This window comes from Nilaparvata lugens, unplaced genomic scaffold (genome assembly GCF_014356525.2).
Source record: "Nilaparvata lugens isolate BPH unplaced genomic scaffold, ASM1435652v1 scaffold8931, whole genome shotgun sequence".
Taxonomy (NCBI): Eukaryota; Metazoa; Arthropoda; class Insecta; order Hemiptera; family Delphacidae; genus Nilaparvata; species Nilaparvata lugens.
This window is the reverse complement of record NW_024094676.1, coordinates 1-9,146: the sequence shown is the minus strand read 5'-3', so window position 1 is coordinate 9,146 and position 9,146 is coordinate 1. Positions and strand designations below refer to the sequence as shown.

General features: G+C 36.4%; 1 pseudogene; it reads left to right on the top strand.

The window, feature by feature from the left end:
• The first annotated feature begins 316 nt into the window (after positions 1–316).
• On the top strand, positions 317–7,465 carry LOC120349242 (annotated as a pseudogene).
• Positions 7,466–9,146: the final 1,681 nt, after the last annotated feature.

Here is a 9,146-nt window from a genome sequence, read left to right as displayed (position 1 = left end):
TCAATCATCACTCTTCTCTCTCCTTCCACCCTTCTTCAAATAATTTCTTCCGTCTCTTCTCAATCTCTCATTCTTATTCTCTTCTTCTTCAACCTACTTATTCTGTATCCTTCCTCAGCACATTTCACCTCTCCTCTTCCTTATCTATATAATAGAGAGAGTAGGGTTGTGTTTGTTTGCACCAGAACTTGTCAACTTGTGGATTGCATACCGGAAAAACAGAATATTTGGATCTCCAATTTCTGCACATAGATTCTAAAAATAATCAATCTCGTTTAACATAATATTATAAAATACACGCTATACTGATTTATGATTTGTTTTGCAGGCCATGGTAAGAATGGACCGACACCTCAGCTATGAACAAAGGATGAGTCGTGTCGAAGAAGTCATTGAAGAGGTTAGTAACTGATTAATTTATTTATTCTCTAGAATTATCCATAATTTATTGTCCTTGTAAATGTTTGTTTCTTCTCTTCTCTTTCCTGTATCTTCTCTTTCATCTCATTTCTCTCCTTCTTCAACTATTTCCTCCTTCATCTTCTCTATTTTTTCGTTTACTCCTTTATCTCTTTCATAGACTGTTCCCCCATCAGTTTCTTGCTATGTCATAGTACATTATGCTACAAGTACGGTAAGACAGATTTACCTCATTAGTACGATAGTTTATGATACCGTAACGTAGTTGATTTTCATCTCGAATTAATTTTCAACTATCAACTATTAACTACTTATATTCTGTATATCAAGTACTTGGATTATTGATAAAATTCAACATCCATAGATTATCATCCATCAACCGGATTGTGACATTATTACTGCTGTTATTAGATTAAAAAATGTATGTCTTATTTTTAGAACTTCGGGCTGGAGCTCAAGGCTTCTTTTTCCAGTCACGACAGAATTATTATTGTATTTTTAATATTCATTCACAAAAATTTGATAACATTAATTAGTTAACTACATACTTAGTACGTAATAATATTGAAAACACAATTGAAATAGTCAACCACTTTTATGACATTTGTGTTTTCATTATGTTTCGGATGAACACGTTAGCCGTCGGTCCCGGCTGCCTAAAAAGTAGTCGTTAGGTCATGTCAGAGGCCCTGAATTGATCAGTTGCGACCTGAAAATCTTACACCAGACCTGAGCCAGCCAGGTCACTAGATATTGATATTATTATTATTTTATTATGGGAAAGTACCACACATGACACAACATACATATTGTAAAACTATTAATATTACATTACATTCATTTATTACATTCCTTAACCACAAATCAAATTAATGATGGGAGAGAATCAACAGGATAACCCAAAACTGTTCCTCTCCCTAATTTTGATAAAATAGTCCAAATGAGGTTATCAAACACTTTTATAAGATCACAAAAATTACAGTCCGAATATACATTATACTAAAACTTTTGTATCTCTAATAGTTTTATTCCTAACTAAAAACTATTCCACTATATTCTCGAATAAATTTCTAACTATTTCACTTTAATTGTGTTTCAGTTAATGTGACAGGCTGCCAAAATACGATAATGGGAGTACCGGGAAAAATTAAAGGAATTCCGGCGGAGAAATGAAACGACTGTCTTTCGCATCGAAGTAAGTAAAGCCCGAATATTTTTTCCCTAACATGATGTTCACCCTTTAATATTTATATTTTCCCCTCAACCTATTCTCACAAATCCCCAACTAGTGTGCAACGGTGTAGCTGACTGTGTATCAGCTTATCACCATAATATTGATACAGTATCAACACAATATGATACAGTAACATCTCAACTTGATACACAACACCATACTTTGATACAAAACTTGCAAACTTTGAATGAATTCTACAAACCATGGGATATTTTTCTATGCTATATTTTCTCTAACGTATCACATTTATATTGATATTTCCCCTCATCTATTCTCACAAATCCCCAACTAGTGTGCAACGGTGTAGCTGACTGTGTATCAGCTTATCACCATAATATGATACAGTATCAACACAATATGATACAGTACCATCTCACCTTGATACACAACACCATACTTTGATACAAAACTTGCAAACTTTGAATGAATTCGACAAACCATGGGATATTTTCTTATGCTATATTTTCTCTAACGTATCACCATAATGTTGATACAGTATCACCACACATGATACAGTACCATTTCAACTTGATACACAACACCATAATTGATACAGACTTTTAAACTTTGAATGATTCTACAAACCATGGATATCTTCTTATGCTATCTTTTCTCTATGGTATCACAATAAATGATACAGTATCACCACACATGATACAGTATCAACACAATATGATACAGTAACATCTCAACTTGATACACAAACCATACTTTGATACAAAACTTGCAAACTTTGAATGAATTATTCTACAAACCATGGGATATTTTCTTATGCTATATTTTCTCTAACGTATCACATTTAATATTATATTTTCCCCTCAACCTATTCTCACAAATCCCCAACTAGTGTGCAACGGTGTAGCTGACTGTGTATCGCATTATACCATAATATTGATACAGTATCAACACAATATGATACAGCAACATCTCACCTTGATACACAAACCATACTTTGATACAAAACTTGCAAACTTTGAATGATTCTACAAACCATGGGATATTTTCTTATGCTATATTTTCTCTAACGTATCACCATAATGTTGATACAGTATCACCACACATGATACATTACCATTTCAACTTGATACACAACACCATAATTTGATACAACTTTTAAACTTTGATGAATTCTACCACAACCATGGGATATCTTTCTATGCTATCTTTTCACAGCCTGCAACCAAGATGCCCTCAAACTGAATGACTCACTTCCCATTTGTTTCAATATATCATATGGTTGAACTAGATACTTGATGACTGACTACTTGACAACTGATAACTTGACACGCTTCCTGAAAATTGTATAATAAATGGCAAATATAAAAAAATCTGGTGTGGCGCACTCACACAACTTTCCTTGCCGTTATGAAATTGATCACCTGACGCTAGTGTTCCCGCGCATCTCAAGTCTACTTATAAACAAAGATCTGAGCCAGCTGGTGACAGGACAATAACGCTGAGACACACGAGGTCTGCTATCTCTTCATAGGAATCATTTAATAGAACCGACAGTTCCCAACAGTTTTGCAATTGAAATAATAACATTTTCTCGAATTTCGTGCTTATTTGAAATTTTAGGTGAAAATGTTATTGAACTTTAATTGTAGAGATGTTTATGAAAAATCTTTTCCACTCAAAATTTTTTGTTTAAATTTTATCTGAAGCCTGATAATTGGGAATCTAAATCGAACTTTGCATAGATGGGGCGACTCCTGAATTTTTACAGATATGGGACTTGTGGCAGTTGATAGAGCTTATCAATGACTATTTCAGGTATAAATTTGATCAAAATCGTTGGAGGCCGTTTTTGAGAAAATCTCGAAAAACCCTGTTTTTGACAACATTTTCGCCATTTTAGCCGCCACCTTGAATTGCATTGGATCGAAATTTTTCGTGTCGGATACTTATAGTGGTAGGACCTAAGTTTCCAATTTCAAGTCTTCGGTTAATTGGGAGATGAGATATCATGTACACAGACGCACATACACTCATACACACACACACACACACACACACACACACACACAACACCCCACACACACAGACCAATACCCAAAAACCACTTTTTTGCACTCAGGGGACCTTGAAACGTATAGAAATATAGAATTTGGGTACCTAATTTTTTTGGAAAGCAATACTTTCCTTACCTATGGTATAGGGCAAGGAAAGTAAAAAGAGAGTCTTATTTTCCTCATTGTGTGGATTATGTTTTCGATTTTACCATAAGGGGCCGTTTTCCGAGCTCGGGATTTAGGTAAGTTCTAGACTCTAAACAGTTGGAGTCAGAAAATTTCCTTTCGACGGGCATAGTCGTAGTTTTTATGATTATCTTTATTTTCCTCATTTCTATAATTATTGGAAACGTTTTCACTTGACAAAATGAAACATTCCTGAATAATTAAAATAGCTGAAGCTTTACACTATCTTATTTTAAGTTGTGTTCAATTTTTTTTTCAATTCAATTTAAAGTGGGCTGCGACTACGCCCCGTTTCGGAAAGCCAATTTTCTGACTCCAGCTGTTTAGAGTCTAGACTTACCTAAATCCCGAGCTCGGAAACCAGCTCTAGCTCTTTGGTACGAGGTATGTTGTATTCTACCACATCTCTCCTGGGTCTAAGAATATTTCCAATTATTTTTTCTTTACCATAATTATGTGTCCTGAATCTTCTAACCTGTTTACAAACTAATTTCATCTACTAAACTATTTTCTTTTAATAATTGTACGAATTTTTCAATTCATATAAAATCTGACAGTTTTTAAGGAGTTCTGTGATATGAATCCTATAGTGAGGTCCACGTTATAATGGCAGTGCTTGATTAACATGGTATAGTAAGGTCCACGTTATAATGACAGTAATTGATCAACTTTGGTTTTGCTATCCTTGTCTACAACAAAGCCGGTGGTACTATCCTTTTCCAGGACCACAACGATGCCAATTATGTTTTTGACAGTGTAAAAATAAATTAATTAATGCAGAGATCGGCATCGCTATTCTTCTATCTTTATCCACTGCCATTATAAGTGGACCTCACTATATTGCTTTCCTTGTCTATCATTCAACAAAGCAGATAGCGCAATCTCTTTCCCGCTTTGCTCTGTTGCCAGATCGTCTTTTAACAATGTAGAATCAATAATCATTAACACAATATTTATCTTAGTTATGAAATTATTGAAAATATAATTTCTTGCTCAATGAAATATAATTGATTATTTTAAACGAGAATGAACAGTTTAATATACATCAATAACCTGTATCAGCTACCGTCTATTGAAGGCATTGACAAGACAAAGGATCGGCAACGGTGTTCTCCCTACCTTTCTTCACTGTCATTATAACGAGGACCTCACTATAGTCGATATGAATTTGATCATTGGAATCTTTAAACTATTTTTACTCTTTTTCTGATAACTTTTGGAAATGTTTCTGCAGCTTCACATAATTTTCAAACCTGTTTTCACACTTTGCCAATATTTTTTAAAGATGTTCTCCCACGGATCTTAATTGCCATTCTATTTACACCCTTTTTTCTGATAAATTTTGGGAATGTTTCTGCAGGTTTACAATATAGTTCGAATCTATTCCCACACTTTGCCAATATTTTTTGAAGATGTCTCTTAGGATCTTAATTTTCTGACCTATATACAATTTTTTCTGTATTTTTACCCTTTTTCTGATAACTTTTGGAAATGTTTTCGCAGGTTTACAATAATTTTAAACCTGTTTTCACACTTTGCATATTTTTTTCACAGGATCTTAATTTTCTGAACTATTTACAATTGTTTCTGATAACTTTTGAGAATTTTTTCGCTGGTTCACAATAATTTTCAAACCATTTTTTAACACTTTGCCAATATTTTTTAAAGATGTTCTCACAGGATCTTAGTTTCTAACCTATTTTTACCCTTTTTCTGATAACTTTTGGAAATGTTTTCGCAGGTTCACAATAATTTTGAAACCTGTTTTCACACTTCCCAATATTTTTTAAAAATTTTCTCACAGGATCTTAATTTCTAACCTATTTTTACCCATTTTCTAGCCTATTTTACCTATTTTGGCAGGTTCTGACCAACCCACCGTTGCTATTTTGCAGATGAGCCGACATCAGGCCTGGACTCGTATATGGCACAGAATGTGGTCAGTGTTCTGAAGTCTTTGGCCAACAAGGCAAGACGCTGATCTGCACCATTCACCAGCCTCCTCTAGTTCTACGCCATGTTCGACAAGATCCTCCTCATGGCAGAGGAAGGGTCGCCTTTCTGGGGTCCCTGGACCAGGCTACTGACTTTTTTAGGGGGTGAGTAGTCGGGAAATAGTCTGAAATCGTGAAAAATTGTAGTTGAGAATTACAGTATTGATGAAAATAATTCGGCTTCTGTCCTTTTCCTGTTTCTATTCTTGTTATTGTCCTCCCCCCTCATCCACCTCTCCCCTCCTTCTATTCCTCTTCATTCCACATTCTCCTCCTCATTATCATCAAGGTCCTCCCTGTTTTATTTATACTTTTCAAAATTGTTGTGTCTCTTCAACTTTCTCCTCTGCATTCTTCTCTATTATCCTCTCATCCTCCTCCTTCTTCTTCTCCTCTCCTCTTCCTCTTCTCCTCCTCCTCTTCTTCTTCTCCTCTTCCTCTTCCTCCTCCTCCTCCTCTTCCTCCTGCTCCTCCTCCTCTTTCTCCTCCACCTCGCTTCTCTTCTTCTTATTCTTTCCGTATCCTCTTCTTCTTGTCTGTCTTCTTCCCCCCCTCTTCTGTCTTCTTCTTTTTCTTCCACCTCACCTGTCTCCATCTTCTACTTCTATTGTCACCATCTTTCTTCTTCTTCTTCTTCTCCTACTCCTCCTCCTCCTACTGTATTCTTCTTCTCTGCCTCTTCCTCGTCCTCTTCTTCCTCCTCCTCCTCCCCTCCTCAATTTGCTCTACTCACCCTCTTCCTCTCTCTCTTCTCCGTCTTCTTCTTCTTCTTCCTCCTCCCCTCCTCCTTTTACTATTACTCTCCTCTCCCTCTTCCTCTCTCTTTGGTAAAGATTAGTGGGGAGGATATTTAAATATTGTTTCCGAAGAATGGACATTGATAGTCCAAAGCTCCGCCAATTTATGTAGATGCATAACAATATAATATCTATAGTTATTATATTACAAATTGCTTTTTCATATCATATACAGTTAAATAATTATTTTCTTAGTCATATTATGTAATTCATCTATAATTTTGCTGTATTGTAAGCTATTGTTTATAATGTATAAGCCAGTATATTGTATCTACATAATAAAGTACTCAATCAATTCTCCTGTCTTCTTCTTCCTCGTCCTCTACTTTCTCCTCATCCTCCCTCCTCTTCCTTTCACTCTTGCTCTTACTCTCCCTCTTCCCCTCTCTATTCTCCTGTCTTCTTTGTCTCCTCCTCCTCCCCCTCCTTTCATCTCCTGTCTGCTACTTCTACTTCTTAATTATTTTTTTTTCTCCTTTTACTCTTGCTCTCACTCACACTCTTCCTCTCTCTCTGACCTGTCTTCTCCTGTCTTCTTCTTCTTCTCCCTCCTCCTCCTGTTTCTCCTCCTTCTCCTCTTATCTCCTGTCCCCTACTTCTACTCTCAATTTTTTTTCATTTCTTTCCATTTTGTGTTGTAGCTTGGGAGCAGGCTGTCCCAGCCACTACAACCCCTGATTTCTTCATCAGCTGGTAGCGGTTGTGCCCAACAGCGAGGAGTCGTGTCGCAACATGATTGAATTGGTCTGCGATACATTCGCCACATCCGAGATCGGCACCAAGCTGGCCCTCGAAGCTGAACCCAAGTTTAGCGACCATAAGGTACAACAGTATTCTGTTTTCTATCAAATTATGGTATCAATTTTTACCAAACATTAATCCTAAAATCACAAATCAATATGATTATGATTTATGCTCCATATAGCCTAGTTTATACGATGCCAATTGGCGAGACAATTGTCATAAGGCAACTGCTGGCATGAAATTATTGTCTTCGTATAAAACACTTCAGGCCAATGTCTTGCAACTGTCCCGGAATTCAACTGTCTCTGGAGTAGACTATGGACAGTCAATTGGGCCAGCGAGCCCCCCACCACTCGAATCTCAGTTATCGCGACAATTGGCGCCGTGTGAACGGTGGGCCAGTAGCGCTGTCTTGGTTTTGCCAGTTCAGTCACAACAGATGACGAGAACTCGGCCATGTTTAGCTGTCAACTGCCGTGCCAATAGTTGGCCGCGTATAAACATCTTCTCGGCCTGGCCTCCGAGAATCCGCAACCACGTGATGACAATTGTCCAAAGACAACTGTCTCGCCATTGGCGATGGTGTAAACAGGCTTATCATGAAAAAAATCTTATTCCCCCCAGAAGCTAGTCTCAAATTCGCTGTTAAAAAGACTGTCTTATGATAATGTAGTCTGTAAGAAATATACAAGGAGTATCCTTAGTTTTTCTCTCCCAATCAGTGCTTCTCTGTAAAAATATAAATAAATAAAATGGTTCATCTGTAAACTTCTGGCTGTATTGATATATTTCAATGTAATATTTGTTAGATATAATATTTTCGCCACACTGCACAGAAAGCAGCTGTTTTCCAGTCCCTACGTAGATCTGAAAGACCGTGTTTGCAGACGCTCTCGTCTGATGTAAGAAACAGGTTTATTTTCCGGTCTAGGCCAGAAAGTGTTCTCTTTCCAGCCGCTTGGAAGTCCGTAGTTAATAGTCAATCGCTAGATCGGGCGAGTGTCCACTTTCTTCATCAAAGTCGCCTTGATTTCAGTTCGAGTTTCGAATCAAACTAATTCAGCATCGCTTCACAACCAACTTTATTCAATTATTTATTGTTGATTAGCGCATTCCAAATTTTCAAATCCTTGAAGATGACGACGCCCGTGATATTCCAAGTGAAATTTTGAAAGAATCCTGACTGCAAATCTTCTACCACTAAAACCAAGAGATAGGTATGATAACAAGTATTCTTTATTTATTTTGTCAGCAATACCTGTAGTGTGGTGAAATAGTATATTTCGCACCTCGGGTCGAAATGTACGTTTTCCGGCTCGAGATCGCGGTTTTCAAGTTCGAGACGAAGTCGAGACTTGAAGTGTTCGAGAGCCGGAAAACATTTTTGCCCGAGTTGCGAACGCTATTTTCGCCACCCAAAAAAAAAAACTTCCAGTATATAAGAATTGAAAAATAAATAAATTCAAACAGCCTATTTTGATAGTTTGATCTTGGTTATGACAACTTTTACTGTCAATTAATTTCAATATTAATAATTAATATTTACAATAGTGACCAATATTTTATACTATGTAAACAAGATATGGACGGCAGGATAAACCTCCACCAAAATGTAGCAATATGTGCCTTCACCGAGTATGTAGGGTGGGAAAATGAAAAACAAAATGATCGTACTGGTTTGATAATTAAAACAAAACAATAAATTATTTGTACAAAATTAGAATTATAATTATAAATTATGAAATAACAATAAATATAT